The sequence below is a fragment of the Hevea brasiliensis genome, chromosome 16, assembly GCF_030052815.1.
Source record: "Hevea brasiliensis isolate MT/VB/25A 57/8 chromosome 16, ASM3005281v1, whole genome shotgun sequence".
In the NCBI taxonomy this organism is placed as follows: domain Eukaryota; kingdom Viridiplantae; phylum Streptophyta; class Magnoliopsida; order Malpighiales; family Euphorbiaceae; genus Hevea; species Hevea brasiliensis.
The window spans coordinates 41839242-41859369 of NC_079508.1; the positions used below are offsets into that span (position 1 = coordinate 41839242).

General features: G+C 27.2%; 2 pseudogenes; one reads left to right on the forward strand and one right to left on the reverse strand.

Moving 5' to 3' along the window:
* The first annotated feature begins 5927 nt into the window (after nucleotides 1-5927).
* LOC131174801 (putative receptor protein kinase ZmPK1) lies at nucleotides 5928-8816 on the forward strand (annotated as a pseudogene).
* A 3671-nt stretch (nucleotides 8817-12487) lies between these two features.
* On the reverse strand, nucleotides 12488-18197 carry LOC110652267 (uncharacterized; annotated as a pseudogene).
* Between the last annotated feature and the right edge of the window lie 1931 nt (nucleotides 18198-20128).

Sequence of the window (20128 nt, forward strand, 5' to 3'; positions counted from 1 at the left end):
TATTAAATTGAATTTATTGCTAGCAATTTTTTTCCTTGTCTCATATGCCAATTTTATTAGTAGCAATTTAAAAAAAAATAATTAAATTGAATTTATTGATATTTATTAAATTTCATATACTATTTATAGAATATTAATTTTTCATACTTTTAACCTTTAGGGTGCATTTGGTACGAGGTTAATAAGGGTTAATAATTAACCTTGTAATTTTTAATACTGTTTGAATGCTTTAAAGTGAATAGGTTAATTTTTAACATCATTAACATTTAACCTCTTTTTTGGGATTAAATGTTAACCTTGGGGTGAGTAGGTTAACAGAAGCTAAACACACTATTTATATATCACTTTCCTATTTCTTCTCAATTTATTTTATTTTTTGGTCATTTTATCTCCAAAAGCTCTTCGTCTTCTACGACAACAAGAATGTATGATTTTTTTTCTTCAATCACATGAGCAAGACTATATATGGATTTCTATCTTATTTATTCCATTATGAGTTGCAAAAAAATTATATATATATATATATATTTAAATTTTTTTTATTTATTATGATCTAATGAAATCTGTATATATAATCTGCAAATTGATAAAATTTTAGATTTTTGTATCGTACTAATCAAAACTATATATATATAAGGGATGTTTCTTTTCATACCGATGATTCTTTTTATACTATTAATACTATGGTAGATAATAAAAATACAGTTAATAAATTTTTTAAATTAAATTATTTACAAATAAAAAATAATATTACCAAAAATAAAAATAAAAAAATAATTTTGATATTTGTTATTAAAATATAAAAATAGATGTTTATATATTTTCATGTGAACTCAATTTTTTAACCTTGTACCAAACATTATTAATTGTTACACTATTAATTATCTTTTATCTCCTTAATAATTACTCCCTTAAATTTTAAGGGGTTAACACTTAATCCGCAATTTTTTAACCTTATACCAAGCATACCCTTAATTTTAATTTTATATATGATATATATATATATAAAGTAAAAAAGTATTTATAAGAAAATAACGTGTAAAACTTTTCTTGAAAAGATTGCTACGTGTCACATTATATAAATATTCTCCTTTATAGTAATTATTATTTAATTTTTTAATTTATCTTTCAATTATTATTATTATTATTATTTACAACACTACCTTAAAATTTATTATTTTAATTATTATTTCTTTTAAAATTTAATTTTTAAAAAAATTAAGACCTTTTGTAGTTAAATGTAATATTTAAAAATTATTTATATTATTTTATAAATATTAATTATTATTTAATTTTTTTATTTCTCTTTTAATTATCATCATTATTTACAATACTATCTTAACATTTATTATTTAAATTATTATTTTTTAAAATTTTATTTTTTAAAATTAAAACCTTTATCATTAAATACAATATTTAAAAATTATTTAAATTATTTTTTTATAAATTTATTTATGCAAAAATATTATATACCACATATTACTCTCCATAATAATAATAATAATAATAATAATAAGGTCTTTTATTAGGATTATTATAGCCTAATCTATTTATATATATAAGGCAAACAAATTTTTTCTTAGTGCTACCAACACAAGATTTTAAAACTATTATATTTAATGCTATGTGGTAATGTTTAATATATACCACGTGTTACCCTTCATAATAATAATAATAATAATAATAATAAGGTCTATTATTAGGATTACTATAGCCTAATATATATATATATATATATATATATATATATATATATATATATATATATATATATATATATAAAGCAGACATTTTTTTTTTAGTGCTGCCATACAAAATTCTAAAACTATTATATTTATGCTATGTAGTAATACTTAAAACAGTCAAGTTTTTTCTTGTACTGCTATATAAGATTTTAAAACTGTTACATTTAATCAAGTAGCAATATTAAATTAAATTTATTGCTAGCAATTTTTTCTCTTGTCGTATATATCAATTTTATTAATAGCAATTTAAAAAAAAAACTAGCTGAATTGAATTTATTGATATTTATCAAATTTCATATACTATTTATAGAATATTAATATTCCATAATTTTAACCTTTAATTTTAATTATATATATATATATATATAATTATATATATATATATAAAGTAAGTAGGTATTTCTAAAGAAATGACATATAACACTTTCCTTGAAAAGATTACTACACGTCACATTCTACGAATATTTTTTTTATACTAATTATTATTTAATTTTCTAATTTATCTTTCAATAATAATAATAATAATAATAATAATAATAATAATAATAATAATAATAATAATAATTATTATTATTATTATTATTATTATAACACTTCCTTAATGTTTATTATTTTAATTATTATTTCTTTTAAAATTTAATTTTTTAAAAATCATAACATTTTGTAGTTAAATGTAATATTTAAAAATTATTTATATTATTTTATAAATATTAATTATTATTTAATTTTTTTTATTTCTCTTTTAATTATCATTATTATTTATAATACTTAACATTTATGATTTAAGTTATTATTTTTTAAAGTTTTATTTTTCAAAATTAAGATCTTTATGATTAAATACAATATTTAAAAATTATTTAAATTATTTTTTTTTAAATTTATTTATATAAAAATATTATTTACAACATGTTACCATCCATAATAATAATATTAATAATAATAATAATAAATTCACAAATAGCTATTAGTTTAAAAAAATATCATTAATTTGTGATTTCATAATCAATCATAAATAATATTTTTTATGCTAATTATTATTTAATATTTTTATTTATCTTTTAATTATCATTATTATTTACAATACTACCTTAATATTTATGATTTAAATAATCATTTTCTTTAAATTTTGATTTTTAAAAATAATGACCTTTTATAATTAAATGTAATATTTAAAAATTATTTATATCATTTTTTTACAAATTGTTTCATGTAAAAATATTATTTACCACATAATAATAATAATAATAATAATAATAATAATAATAATAATAAGTCATTGATGACAATTAGTTTAAAGAAAATTGACTATTAAATTTTTTATCGTATAATTAACTATCATATAATTTAATCAATCTTAAATTATTTTATATCTTTAATTAATATTTTTGTTACATTGTTATATTTTTCATTATTTTTATTATAAAATATTTGTTAAAAAATTTGAAAGACAAAAGATTGCAGTTTATATAAAAAATTATAAAAATAAAATATAGAAGTTTGACTTATTTATAATTAGTATGTATTATTTTTTATGTTAATAATTTAATATTCTTTTTATTTTATTTTCTTAAAATTAATTATTATTATTATTATTATTATTATTATTATTATTATTATTATTATTATTGCCATTTAATTGAAACAGCCAAGTAAATAATAACAATTTTACTGTTATAAAAATTAAATTTGAATACTTTTGCTACATTTTTTAATTAAATAATATTTAATTATAAATTAATTTTTTATTTAAATAATTTTTATTTATTTATTTGTATATAATATATCATATGAGACATATGACATACATTAAACATTCTCCTCTCATCCAGTATTTTCTTTTTACTTAAATACTCTCAAATCTTTTTTAATTTACACTATTTTTTTATTATTCTTTCAAAAATTATTACTTATCATCCACAAAATTTATTTATTTAAATATATTTGACGAATATGTCTTTAATTATTAATTTTTTTATAAATTTCTTATTTAACATTTTTTAAACTTTTAAATATTTTATTTCATTATAATTATATATTTAATGTAATTATAACTAATATTTTGATTATCCATTTTTTTATCATTAATTTTTAATAAAATTATTTTTAAATTTTAATTAAATATCTATATTTTTATGTATAAATTATCTCTCAACTATATTTTTATATAGAAGTAGAATTTTAAAGATAAATTGTAAATATAATTTTATAGAAAATTTGGCTACAAATAAAGATAATTTAAAAAAAATTAAAGTTAGAGTATTAAAATTATAAAATCTGTATTTTAAAAAATAATATGTATTTTTAGTATTTATTATATTAATAAAAAATGACGATATTTTAAAATTTTAATTTTGATGAAATATATTTATTTTATTATCATAATTTTATATTAAATGATAATTATATTTGTTAAAGAATTATTTTATAAAAAATATATTAGATTAATAAAAGAAATTTACACTTAGATACAATATTTTTTTAAAAATAATATAATAGAATGTTATTTTTAATTAATAATAATGTTATATATTTTCATTATTATTAAAATTAAATAATTTAATTCATTATTAGTAATTTAATATTTTTTATTATATTAATAAAAATATTATATTTATATATTTTTAAAATAATATTATTTTCTCTTTAATCTAATATATTTTTTGTAATTTATAAAAAAATAAACATCAATTTACATAAATTATGAGATAAAATAGAAAAATTTTATGATATTTAAATTATTTTTTTAATAAAATATTTTTATTACATTTTAAATAAAATAGTCATAGAAATCATTATTAATATATATATATAGATATTTTAATTAATTACACTATAAATTAATTAAAAATTTATTATTATAATAGGTAAAAATTTATTCAAATTAAATTAAATAAGAGAAGAATTTTAATTTAAAATTAATTTAATATTAATAATTTATCTGATTTAAAAAATAATTAAAAATTAAATTAAAAAATTATAATTATAAATTATCATGGGTATTATGCTTGTAAAATAATAAAATGAAAATACATATAAATTAATAAAATTCGTACTCGACTCCTTAAATAAGGAGTTGGAAAACTCATGGACAATACTTATTGTCAATCAAATTTTACTGGCAACAGATAGATGTTCAATGCATGAAAAAGAATGGATTACCTGAGTGGGAGAGCACAAGATTTGCTTAATAACATTCATACTTCCACCCATGTGCAAAGAATTCCATATTCTTTCATTTGTCCTCGTATTCATCATCAAGAAAACTAAGAACAATGGCCTCCCTGATGACAATTTGATTTGAATCTCTCCAGAAGCCTGGACTCGAAGACAAGTAAGAGTATGACCTTCCCTTTTCTTATTTTCTGTATTTTTAGACATAACGCCCATCCCCTTACAAGCTGTGGCAAATCAGAAACAGCTTCAGGTTTAGCATCCGTAAAAACAAGGTAATCTCCTGCAAATGTCCTGTGAGGCCTTTCTCCATGAACTCCCTACCTGTTTCTCCATTAATCAACCTCAATATTATAAAACAGTTTGTCATTTTGTTTGGTACTGTCAGAGGATGTCACTTGAGCGTAAGGTGCCCTGGCCACGTTCTCTAGACATGAACAGCCTGTTTATTGACATTCGAAGGTTGAAATTAATTTTTAGAATAAAAATATAATTTTAAATATGATTGAAAAAAATTATTTGAAAAAAATTATTTTATTATTTTAATATTTTTATAATTAAAATTAATTAAATTTAAATTTTAATTATTTTTTATTATTTTTTAATTAATATATTTAAAAAAATAATTTTTTTAACAATAATTTTAATGGTAATATCAAATGTGTCTTAAGACTAAACATAAGATATGTAGGAATAGGCTTAGTTAATAAGCTAACTGGGTTCCTGGTACACTAATTAAATTATTAATATGTAAAATATATTTATATGACAATTTAAAAAAAATAATAAAAATAAGTAATTAATATAATATTTTTAATATAATTCAAATATTATCCATTCAAAATTTAAAAATCATTTTATTATTATGATTAGTTATTAAAATAATATAATTTTAAATATTTCAAATTTTAAACACTCTTTCCTTTTCAATAACAAATTAGTTAAAAACATTTATTATATATTAAAACTTTAGTCTTACCCGCCCATTGGAGAGGAACGGCCAATCTTTCATGTAGTCGCAGAAAGGAGAAAGTCAAAAGTCTGGCACTCTTTCTTCTTCCTCTTGCATCGGCCCATGATTTTTATTTCTTCTCGTTGCATCACTACTTCTGCTGCTTTCTCTTCTCCTGCGCAGGCTGCTGATTTATTCATCTATGTCTACCTTTCTCTTTCTTCTTCTCCTTTTTTCGTTTCTTGCTTTACTTTCTTACCGGAACCCCAATTTAAATGTCTATTTAAATGTCTCAGATCGCGTCCCACGGCGATTTGGAATGCAAACGTTCCTCGAATTGGAATGCGCGACCCAGATCGTGGTACCCATAAGAGGTGAACGAATCTGATAACTATCAGTTAATTGTTTGAATTTCCACAAATGCATGGCAATACTGCTTTTGCTTGCTCTGCCTTTGATTTTATCCTCTCCATCATTGTCTTTAGCATCTGATAGTCTAACCAAAGACTCATCTTTATTAGTGGAGAACACAAACGATCTTTTGATTTCACCAAGTGGCATTTTCATCGCCGGATTCTTTCCCGTCGGTGATAATGCTTACTGCTTTGCCATATGGTTTGATGAACCTTTCTGCAATAACAATTGCACTATAGTTTGGATGGCAAACCGTGACCAGCCAGTTAATGGGAAACGTTCAGCGCTCTCTCTGCTAAAATCTGGTAATCTTATCTTAAGCGATGCTGGTCGAGTCACAGTTTGGGCTACGGACACAGTTTCAGAATCTTCTTGCACTTACACCTTCAGGACAGTGGCAATCTGGTACTGAACAACTCGGAAGGAGATGTTCTTTGGCAAAGCTTCGATTTTCCCACGAATACTCTCCTTCTGCTTCAGCCGCTAAGCAAAGATAAGCAGCTTGTGTCCTCAAGAAGTCAAACCAACTATAGTTCAGGATTCTACAAGCTTTTGTTCGACAATGATAACGTTCTCCATCTTCTTTTTGCTAGTCCAAATATCACAAGCCTTTACTGGCCAGATCCTGAACTCTCGGTCTTTGAAGCTAAAAGATCTAGTTACAACAACAGTAGAAGGGCTTATTTTGATCCTTTGGGCAATTTCAGTTCTTCAGATAAGTTCTTTTCTAAGTCAGCAGATTATGGAGCGAACTTCCAAAGAAGATTGACGATAGATAGCGATGGAAATCTTCGATTGTACAGTCGAGAAGATAAGCGAGACGCGTGGACTGTTTCATGGCAGGCCATATCTCAACCCTGCAGTATTCATGGGATTTGTGGACCAAATAGTGTCTGCAACTATGTTCCTAGTTCTGGTGGGAATTGTTCCTGCCTCCAGGGATTCAAGATGAAGGATGTAACTGACTGGTCTTTGGGATGTGAGCCAGAAATCAAGCTTTGTTCAACAAATGAGATCAATTTCCTTAGACTAACTCATGTGCAATTTTATGGGTATGACTATGGCTTCTATCCGAATTACACCATAGATAGGTGTAAAGAAGTATGTTCCCAAAGATGTGATTGCCCTGGGTTCCAATTCAGATTCAGCAAGCATGGCAATCCGAATAACACTCCTTATTGTTTTGTGAAGTTCCGGTTGCTAAACGGGCATCGTTCGCCGAGTTTTGAAGGAGATTTTTACTTGAAAGTGCCGAAAACAAGTTCCTTATACTCTGCACCGGTGGAAGAATCAAGGTTACATTGCGCAGGTGAAATTACCAAGCTAGACAGAGTGTATACAAAAATCCCTGAAAATGAAACACTAAAGTTTCTGCTTTGGTTTGCTTCGATTATTGGAGCAATTGAGTTCACTGGTATTTTCTTGGTCTGGTGTTTCTTGATGAGAACCCACCAGAACTCGGTCGCACTTAAGCAAGATTACCTTCAAGTTGCAACTGGCTTTAGAAAATTCACCTACGCCGAGCTGGAAAAGGCAACCCATGGTTTCAGTGAAGAAATTGGAAGAGGAGCAGGAGGAATTGTTTACAGAGGAGTACTACCTGATCATAGAATTGCAGCAGTAAAGCGACTGATCGATGAAGCTAGCCAAGGTGAAGCACAGTTCCGGGCCGAAGTTAGTGTGATTGGGAAACTTAATCACATGAACCTAATAGAGATGTGGGGATATTGTGCCGACGGAAAGCACAGGCTTGTGGTTTACGAGTACATGGAGCATGGATCCTTGGCAGATAATCTCTCTTCTAACGCTCTTGATTGGAAGAAGAGGTTTAACATTGCCTTAGGTGTAGCCAAAGGCCTTTCCTATTTACATGAAGAGTGCTTGGAGTGGGTTCTACACTGTGATATAAAGCCTCAAAACATACTGCTAGACCTTGGCTACCAGCCAAAGGTGTCAGATTTTGGCCTGTCTCATCCACTGAAAACAGATAGCCATGGAATTTCAAGGCTTTCAAGGATTAGAGGTACTAGAGGTTACATTGCTCCAGAATGGATTTTGAATCTGCCCATCACTTCCAAGGTGGATGTTTATAGCTATGGAATGGTCTTATTGGAGATGGTAACTGGAAAAAGCCCAACAGCAGATATAGAAGACAGAAGACTGGTTTCATGGGTTAAAGAAAATATTAAAGGAGCTTCCGCAATGGATTTGAGTATGGAAAGGATTGTAAACCCTGATGTGGAAGGAAATTATGACAAGACCCGGATGAAAATTCTTGTTGGGGTGGCTTTAAAATGTGTAAATGAAGACAAAGATACGAGACCCACCATGAGACAAGTTGTTGAGATGCTTCTGCAATATGAGAAGCATCACTCTGAATCTGTTGGATTCACCATAGAATAGTGAAATGGAAGTCCAGAAGGATTTTCCCTTTCTTCTTTTTTGTTATTATCAATTTTATTTCCTTGGAGACAAATGAATGTAATTGTGTCAAAGTTTGGCTAGAATAAGTTTTGCTGGTTTATGAAATAAACTTGAAATTTTGTTCAATTCATTAATTAAAGAACTTTCTTTACGAATATTAATTAAAGTGCTAATGACTAAGAAAATCATAAATTTTCAAGTTTTTTTGTGATTTTATTTAATTTTTATTAATGGAAATTTTATATGGCTAATTGAATGAAAAACTTTGATTTGAACTTCTCTTATAAATTTAATTAGGATTTTACACTTAAAAAATAATCAAAATGTCACTTAAGTTTTATTAAATAGATAAATTTAATTTTAAAATTTTAATAATTAAGTTTATTAATTTATATTATCAATAAATAAATAACTAAAATAATTTTATAAAATGTATAAAGTAAATAAAATATTATAAAAAATGTATAAATTTAAATTGCTCGGGATGTATTTAAGGCACTATGTTTGGCTAAGTTGCTGGATGTGGTTAATTTTCATATAATTTGCTTAGAAAATATATAAAAATTCATTTATTTCAACTAAACACCGGAAATAATTCATATTTTGCTTTCTTTTTTCGTTAACTAAAGATTTAACTTTAACTTCAAAATCTCCTTTAAACTTTTTAAAGTGTCATTAAAAAATATATAAATAGTATTAAAATTATAGATAATATTCTACCTATAATATAAATAATAAGAGCCATAATAATTGATTAATTACATCCAAATTAAAATGATTAGATTAAATTAAAAGTAAAAAGATTTGAATTTTTAATGTGATTGAGCCTTCTTTATTAAGAAAATTTTATTTAAATTTTATAATTTTTTTTAATTAATAACTCTAGTGTTATTTCATGACCTTTATTAACTTTATTAACAAAATCTAAAATTATTTTTTTAAATTTAAATTTTCAATATATATTTTAACTTTTGTTATTTATCTTACATATACATAATGTTATCCATTATTTTAATAATATTCATATTTTTAAATGATACTTAAAAATTTTTAAGGGAGATTTTAATTTTAAAATTTAGTATTTAGTTAAAGAAAAATAAAAAAATATATATCTTTTGTGTTTGATCGTAGCAAAGGAGTTTTTATACATTTATAATATTTAATTTAATTTAAATATTATAAATTTTATAATATTTTATTTATTTTATGGATTTTATAAAATTATTTTATTTATTTATTAATAATAATAATTAAAATTAAATTTATTTGTTTAACGGAATTTTAAATGACTATTAAGTTGTTTTTTAAGGATTTAAATCACTATCTTTATTTAATTAAATCCTGCGATTCAGCGTTGGATGCATCCTCCTTCGAATTTCTGGAAGTATAATATATATAGACAGTGCTCTTTCTTCCACACTCAGTGTTTCGAGCTTTGCTTGTGTGTTGCTCGTGATGCTTCTCGTTGTCTTTATATGGCTTTTTATGGCTCATTTCCTGATTCTATGCCTTCTCAAGATATTGAGACTCTTGCTCATTGTGAAGCGTTCATTGACTTCATCCCCGGTCGTTTGTTAATGTGATTTTTGAGCTTGATTCTCCGTTGTTCAAACTGTTCATTCACGTGCAGAAGATTGGATTAACCATTAAAAAAATATAAAATTAAAAAACTATTTATAAATCTATATGAATTTGAAACTATTTATAAAAATAATATTTACTTAAGAAAATATTATTGAGAAAGGTGTTTTTTTTACGAATCTAATAAAAAACTTTTCGTCAGAAAGTATAGCTATATCCTTTTAAAAACGTCATTTTTAATAATATTTTTACAAGTATGTGTTATATATTTGTAAAAATATTATTTCCAATGACATTTTCGAAAACACATAGTCATATGTTTTTTAAGATGTCACTCCTAATGGCATTTTTAGAAGATAAAATGACTTTTAAAAATATTACTACCAATGATATTTTCAGAAGCACGTAGCTATATACTTTTGAAAACGCCGCTCTTAATAGTATTTTCAAAAGTACATGAAATAAAAGATAAAATTATTTCAAGTTATATAATTATTATTTTGTTTGTGGTCTTTCTTTTATTTTTATTCAATCATTTTTCTTTCAATGAGCATACAATAAATATATATTTTAAAATTATTTGAATAAAATGATATTACAATTTTAAAATTATTTAAAATAAAATAAAAATAATTATAATGCCACAAGGACTCAACCTAATGGAAAAATGGGGAATATATATATAAGTATGTATGTATGTATTAGATAGAAATTGAGCAAATGAACCAATCTGACAACAAAATAAAAGTGATAAATTAACTTGTTTTATTTTTAAAATATATAGGGACTAAATTATTAATTTTGTCAAATTTCTGAAATTATATTAAAGTTTACCCTAAAAAAATATAAAACACACAAAATAAAATAAAATTCACAATTTTTCTATTAAGTTGAGTCCTTGTGATATTATAATTGTTTTATTTTTTATTTAATTTTAGTTTAAATAATTTTAAAATGGTAAAAATCATTTTATTTAAATAATTTTAAATATATATTTATTGTACACTCATCAAAAGGAAAATGATTCAATTATAAAAATAAAAGAAAAAACACAAATAGAATAATAATTATACATATTTAAATAATTTTATATTTTTATTTCACATGCTTTTGAAAATGCCACTAGGAGTGGCGTTTTCAAAGCATATGGCTACATGCTTTAAAAAATACCATTGAAAGTGATGTTTTTAAAAGTATATGGCTACATACTTTTAAAAATGTCATTGAGAGTGGCGTTTTTAAAAGCATATAGTTATACTATCTGATAAAAGTTATTGATTTGACTCGTTAAAAAAACTCATTTTTCAATGGCGTTTTCTAAAGTAAATACTATTTTTATAAATAATTTTAAATTCACATCAGACTTGTAAATAGTTTTAAATTCACGTCAGATTTATTTTTTTACATTTTTACATTGGTCTAAATTGGATCTTTGGTTGGTGATTATGTTTATCTATTATAAGTTAGTCTATGTCTTGGGTAAAGCGTTTTGCTAATAATGCAAACACATTCTCTTGCAAAATTTGCTTTATTTTTGTAAGCTTTTACTATGTATTATTCTCCACTGGCTTGTTTTGTTTCATCTTTGGACTCTAATATTTATGTTTAATGAATGGTTTTCCTTGAAAAAAAAAAAGAGTAAATAACTATTCAATTTATATATTTTAGTGAAACTAATTGAACCCTTAAAGTTATACTAAATAGTCATTTAATCTCTTTATGTATTTTGAGATCCGATTAAGTCCCTCAACTCTTCAAAATAAATTATATAACTCTAAATGTATTTTAAATTGGTTAAAATTAATCCAAAGTGAGTCACGTGAGAGGACGTTCGTTTTCTTTTCACTTCTTTTTGTCATCTCTTTCGTTAAGACTACTACCATGCTCTTGTGGATTTCAATTCGTGTGGAATGGGGCTTGCAAATTCTTCTTAGATGCAACATGCATTATCAGGAACCTATAACAAGAAAGACTAAAAATAAGACTATGGTTATCCCATGGGTTATTAGCTGCTATGAGAAAGAAATGGGGAAATGGTGTTCTAAGGCCGTTTTAGGGTTACTATTTTTTTTTCCTCTTTTGCTTAACTATTTCAGCACACCTTCATTAACTATTTAGCCTCTTACATATTACAAAGTCAAATCCCCCACCAGCTAGAGAAAGGTTCAATGGTTCATTGGTCATATGCATTTATATTAAATTAGAAACACAAAACTGAACAGCCAAGATCATACAAAAGGTGTAATCTAAGAAGAGAGTCTCCATCTTCATAGAGGGCAATTATAGTGTTACTAATGGTGGTGCCACTGCTATTGCTGATAGTAGTATCACTCATATTATCATTAGTCACGAGTTGATTATTTGCAAAATAGAGATATGTCTTTAAGTTTATACCATCCCCCTTCTCGGGCAAGATTGCAGTAGGGTGCAGAAAACCAATAATGGTGGAGGTATTAGGAGTGGCACTAAGAAAAGTAGGTGACTAGGGAGCTTCCATATGCTTCTTTGCACCTATGTACATGTGCATCTTGCAATACTTCTCACTAGGAATAAAATCCCTGTGGCATTGCCACTTTTTTCCATATGGTCTTCTACACCTATCTAGTTTAACATCTACATAACTTCAATTTAAGCATGCGATGCCCGCAACCTTGAACTTGAAGAACACTCTTTGGTGAGAAGTTCAATCCTTAAGATATGACACCTTTGGCATTTTTGATGTTTCTGTTGTTTTTGCCTCCATGATCAAATTCTTCATATCAATATTGTTGCTACAGTTAACATTCCTATCAGCAAAACTATTAGCCATGTGATTGTTACTACATCTACCATTGTTAGTTCCCACAATTGCTGTGGTGATGGTACAGTACATGGGAACATTGTTTGTGATCATGATTGCATTAGCAGTTATGCAGCCAGCAATGCCCAAAGGGTTCAAGCTCGTGCTAATGCCTTTATGGCCACTAACCATAATATCAGCTTTGGTTGTACAATCAATGATTTTGGCATCAACACTATTGTAGGTGTTGCCATAGTTTTTATAGCTTATACAAGTGTTATTTGAGAGAACTGCAATGGTTGAAATAGAATTATTGGTGTTTGGATTCTGTGAAGTCTAGCTTGAATTTTCAGTGGTGTTGCATTAGAAGCAGTGATCATTTGCCAACTACTCTTATGGTCCAAGAGTTGTAGCAAGATACTCCAAATACACAAACAAGGCAGTATTAACTGCACCTCCAACTCCACATGCTATTACCAACTTGTTTGCATAAATGCCAGAGCTTATGCTAGGGAGCTTGTAGTAGCCATGGCTCCAACATGTTTATCCTGTCTTTGATTGGATACTACGATGGATAGTGGGCTAGTTCAATTTTCAAATTAACACCATTTAACTTCATTAAATTTAGATTTACGTGTATTATTTAAAGAGCTGAGGGGCTTAATTGGACCCTGAAACACTTTAAGGCTAAATTGACTATTTGTTATAACTTTAATTGTAACACCCTCACTTTAGCAAGTCTGTACATTCTACTATTCTGATGACCAGTGTCGGTTCGGACAGCTAGAATGTCTGGAATTATATTTAAACTAGAGTGAGGAGTCATAAATAATTCAAATAGGTGTAAGAAAAATTAAGAAAAAATTTTAGAAATAAAATACAACCAAGTTAAATGAGCCGTAGCCTTAGCGATGGGTAACCTAATGTGAAATTGCTGTCTTCACAGCTAGTGGCTCTAAACCCGAGGGAAATTCAGTAAAATAATTTTTAAGACTCTAGAGAAGAGTCATTGAGGTTTCGATGGCATTAGAATGTTAATAAAATACTCAAAGAAATTTTTAGATCGGTATAGATAATTTTAGCTTATTAAACAAAGCGAAGGGCATTTTGATCATTTCATCTTCAGAGATTATTTTTTACCAACTTGTCCAGTCGAGTAAGTGAAATTTATGACATAAAATATGAATTAATATTTTTGAGAATATAATTAAAAATGAGTAAAAGAAACGAGAAAAGAATATGAAATGTAAATTGAATTATTACATAAGCATTTATGTCATAATGCATAAAAGAAAATTTCCAACAAATTATAAATTCTAACCGATGGGAAATTGATAAGCCAATTAAAAAGAGATAAACACCAATAAATTGAGGTATAAATGAAAAGAAAATTCTGCTACCTATCTTCCCCATTCAGCCGACCTCTTCTCTCACTCCTGTCACCATTGTTGATCAAACTTCTCACTAGAAATTCTTGATAAATCACCCTAAAATTTTAAGCTTGCTTCACAAAACCTCTTCCTCACCCCTTAAACTTTCTCTAGCCAGCAAAAAGAAGAAGGAAAAGGAATGTTTTGCAAGCTTGGGAGTTAGCTCTAACAAGGTTAGTGACCAATTCCTCTCTCTCTCTCTTGATTTATAGTTAGGTACTTAATTTAAGTAGGGAATTGCAAGAAAATTTAATGAAAACCACTTGTTATGCCCTTCCCTAATTTCGGCAGCCATGAACTCATTAGGGTTTTGGTGATTTCTTTGAATTAAAGTGATGTATTAGCTGCCTTGATATGAATATTATGATTAGAACAATAATTAGGGGCTAATGTATGAATTGGAAACCTTGATTAATTAGGGTTAGGGTTTTGAACCAATAATTGGGGGTTGATGAAATTGAGCATAAATTGTTGTTTTAATGGTCAATTAATGACCATTTGATGTAGTTTGAACTGAATTTGGAGTGACTTGTGACATTAACTAAGGCAAAGGTTAGGCTGCCTCATGGATGCATTCTGGACCCTTTGAGTCCAGTGTGCTCATGGGGTTATAACTCAAGCTATGCTGCTCCAATTGGTACAAGGCCAATTGGAGGTTAAACTAGACACAAAATGCAATAACTTTAATGAAAAAACTTGGCCCAGAAAACTAAACTAAGTTGCCCTAAAAATTGACCTAATCTGGGTAATACACATTCTGCCCTGGGCAAAATGACCAAATGAACAGCGTTTGTTCATTTAGTCATAACTCAGAGTAGAAAAGTCCAATTGACCTGAAATTTATATCAATAGAAAGCTTAGACAATTTAGGACAACTTTCATGAAGAATACAACTCCAAATTCTGATCAGAACTTAATGAAATTGCCTACTAAAATCAGGACACCAAAACTGCCAGAATGGGATTTTGCCCAGAAATCTTGGGTAGATACCAATTCGGCTAGCCTTGCTAAAATTAGCATAACTTGAGCTAGAAAACTCCAAATGGAGTGATTCAAAAAGCGATTAAAGAAGACACATAAAGGAACAACTTTCATGAAGAGAATTTTGCCAAATTTATACTGTAGCAATGACCAATGGAACAGTAAACTTAAGTCATAAAATCTAAAAATTTTAAAAAACTTGCAATAAGCTTTGAAATGGTATTGGCAACAAATGCCAACAATTTTAGAATACAAAATGTGGTATGTTGATGATATTAGAACTAATATACCTATTGTCTATGAAAAAGTCAACATTTTAGTTGACTAATAAGATAAATAATAACTATTGAACTTCAATTGCAAAGAACCTCACATTTAAATTTGTAATATGCCCTAGTAGGCATAGTGTGATTGGTTTGGATAGGTTGGCATGCTAATAGGGTTCTGATAGCAGTATTGCATATGGCATCATGCCATTCTGTGATTTATGGCTTATGTGGCCATTTCTTTATTTTATGGCTTTTAGCAATTCTGACACTATTGTGATACTTGGCCTTGTGCCCGATTTTTGTGACAGCTTATCAGTTGTTCTTTTGCACACCCGGAGACACATTGTGACCAATAGTGTGACAGCCCAAGGTACTTAGTACTCAATGTTAGTTTACCCGTTTATCCTATCCAGTCAACTAGTATAAGTTACTTGGGCAACTAAAATAAATTTTAATAAATTTCTAATCAAATAATTAATATAAACAGTATAGAAATAAATAATACTACAAATAATTATCAAAAACTTGTCCGTGTGAAATATCAGCATACACTCTGCATGTTTATTTCATTCTAGTTATTTTTATTTTTATTATTGGCACCACTAAGTAGTATTGCTTAGCGCGTTGCTTTTGCCACGCGTAGGTACTGGAGATATGGAGCACAAGCCCAGTAGACCCCAGACTGGGTGAGAGTCAGATTTGCTAGTGTCCAGTGTCACCTCTCATTTGCAATGTATTTTGGGTAGGGCACTAGGATTCTCTTTTGTATTTTTGTCAATTGTATTTTGTATTTAGATTTTCATGTTATCATGTAAATTATAAACACTTGTATTATTTTGTAAATGTGTAAATTAATAAAATTAAGTATTGCCTTCATAAATTTGAATTTGAATTTAATTATGTATGATATAAATTGAATGAATGAAAATTATTAAGAAATGTTGAGATGATGTTGATTATTTGGAGTTGAGAAGGATTGGGAATATATTTGGAAGTGTTTTCTACAGATTCCGAAGAACTGTTTTTTCCATTTTTAGCCGGTACTCTGCCAGATTTTTTGTAAAATTTTTGGACTCTCAAATTAATTTATAATTTCAATAAATGATATAAATTATATCAATTTCATAAATTTCACTTAATGACCCATAAATAACTAAATTAAGAAATGATAAATGTCAATGAGATAAGATATGTTGCTCCAGTACACGGTGTGGTATATCTTGCTCGGCTACACTGTAGACGGGTAAGGGGTGTCACATTAATGGCCAAAATAAGCTTTTTGCCAAACTAATTACTTTGTCGCTATATTTTGAAAAATACAATATTTAGTCTCTATATTTTACTTTTGTTAAACTGTTTAGTCTATTTGTCAACTCTTTCGTTAGTCAATATTAGTCAACATATTATTTAGTCCATCTATTTTAATAACACTAATTAGATAGTTTTTATATTTTGGAAAAACACATTAGTTAGTCTCTATAATTTGACTTAATTAAATATTTAGTTTTATAATTATTTTTTATACCAAAACTATTCTAATCTACGCACACCCCCCCTAATTTATTTCTTATCTTCTCTTATTTTTCTTTTCATGTTTATTTTCCTCTGCACCCATACCCATCTCCCCATCATTCTCTCTTTATTTTCATCTAACAATAAAAATGATACAAGCTGTCTACACAAAAAAAGTTAATCAGTTTCCTCAAATTTCTAAATAGTCAAGGAAAATTATTTACAAGTAGAGAAAACATAAAAATGAAATCCAAAGAATCAGAAATTTTTTTAAAAAATGTGAATTTAGGCACATAGTGCAATAACCTGAATTTTAAAATATAAATTTTATATTTTTTATAGTATTTAAATATTATTTTAATATTGTCTAACTAATTTATAATTTTGTAATACTTTCATTTATATATTTTTAATGTATTTCTAAACATATTTTATAAGTTAATTAATAGTCCAACTTTAATTTAAATGATTAGTTTTAAATATTAATATTAGTCAAATAACAAAATATATTATTTCATTATTATTAACCTTATTTCTAAGATTTGATTTAATTGTTATTAATTTGATTATTATCAATATTATTTATTGTATTTTCTTTATTATTTAATTATACATATATTTATATTTCGTGACCCAATTGAAAGTTATTTTGGACTTGATGGAAAAATCTTGAAAAGTCCAAGGATCAAAAAATAATTAAAAGTTAAAAAAAAAAAAAAGCCAGATCATGTAGCAACCCCCCCTTCTCTCTCATCTCTTTCCATCCATTCTCTCTTCCCCTCTTCTCAATTTTTTTTCCAGTGACCTGCAAACAACCGCCCCTGGTGCAACTCCCCCCAACCCCTCCATGTCCGGACAGTGACAGAGAGTAGCACCAGCAAGAGAAAATGTGAGGGAAAGGGAGATGCAGAGCAAGTTTCCAATAGCCACCAGAGCCATTTCCGGCGACCAACGATGGCGAGGCTGGTGCTATTTAACTCCCCTCACCCCCCCCCCCCCCTTTTCTCTTTATCGACTAGTAGTGGGTCTAGTGGTTGCAGGAATCGCAAAATAAAGGCAGAAGGACATGGGCTTGGCAGTATCTTCCTAGCTATTTTTCTAGTGATCTGAGCATTGGATAGAAAATTCGAGACCACCGTTAAACTCAGAGTGACGAAACCTTTGAGTTGGGAGCGACCCCAATCCGATAAGACACAGTTTGAAAAAGGTGATCATCTGACGATCTAGATTGCTTTATGAGATTTTTTACCCTTTTCGATTCCTATAAATTAAAAATAAGTAAATGTTAATTATTAGTAATTTATGAGCTTCGTTTAGGTATGATCGGATCTGCGATAGGTCACTGGCATTTGAGATCAAGTTTTTGGCCTAGTCTGGGTGTCCAGTGAGCTATCTCGGAAAAGGGTCATATTTACAGTCATTCCTAGCATTTTTAGAGATTCTGGACACATTCTAGGTAGCAGAATTTACAAAGGTAATCCCTAAATCAAGTTATGCAGTTTGTGCCTTAATTAAGCTAGTTGGTTAAATCTGTAAAATATTCATGACTTAGTAAAATTAAGTAAAATGACTTTAATTAATGTAAGAACAATGTAAAGGACCTCTAAAAATATTTTTATAATTTTTGAATGCTGAGAATAATTATTTGGACTGTAAAAAAGTTAGAGACCCAAGCTAGAGTTTGAAGAATTGGACCTAGATTAGGATTCTATTAGATCTCAGATGGGAATTATAATTATTGTTATGGGCCTGATGCCCAGTGTGTTGTTATTGTCGCATTTTTCTTGTAGGGGTATTGGTTTAGTTATAGGAGAGACTCTATAGAAATTTCGATGATTGGTGCCAGCTAGCCTTTCTTTTCTCCAGATGGACCATCTGCAATTGGGTCAACCAGTCTGTGAGTTGGATATTGACTTTATTTATAACTTCAATATTATTAATTTATATTCAAGGCATACTCATGTATTCACTTATATATATATATATATATATATATATATATATATATATATATATATATATATATATATATATATATAAAATTAATTAAATACTAGGCATGCTCCTTTGCTACATATAATATTGAATTTGTTCATGGATGTTGCCTTAAGATAACTTGGAGCTCTATGTGTGTGTGTGTGTGTGTGTTAGCGTGAGTGTGGTGTGGATATGGATATTGATATGGATATGGATAGGACAGGTAATCGTGATTGGAGCTTGACTCACTGGGACCCGATCCTTATTTATAGATAAGTCGGGGTAAGCACGGCTTTGAGTTGATCTCACTAACCCTTACACTTGGATTATTAAGCGAAATTCCTGCTTGAGTTGACCTTGTTGGTAGGTATTGGATTGAGAGAACTGTGTTGTCACACCTTACCCCTTCATAAGGCATAACATGATCCTGTAGTATACTCAATGAATCACTGAACTTCGTCTACCGATAATTTATTAAATATACTACAATGGATTTTAAATCATTTCAATTCATTTTAATTGGTAAAATAATGTTAAAGCATTATTTAAAAGTCTTTAATTGGAGTTTAAATACTAAGTGAGAAATTTGGTAAATTTTGTTTTTCATAAATTTTATAAAAATTTTGGCAGAGTGCCATCTGTAATTGAGAAAAATAGTTCTTCTAACACCTGTAAATACACTCCCAATAAATTTATTTCAACTCCAAACTCCAATATAATCTCATTTCAACATAATTCAACACAATTTTAAGACAGTTTAGTAAAACTCATCATCATTTCATTTAACTTAATTTACATAAACAAGTCTCCATTTACAAAAAAGAAAATCAAAAATAATATTATTACAGACTTTAAAGTACAACTGGTTAATTAATTACATAGATACATATGAA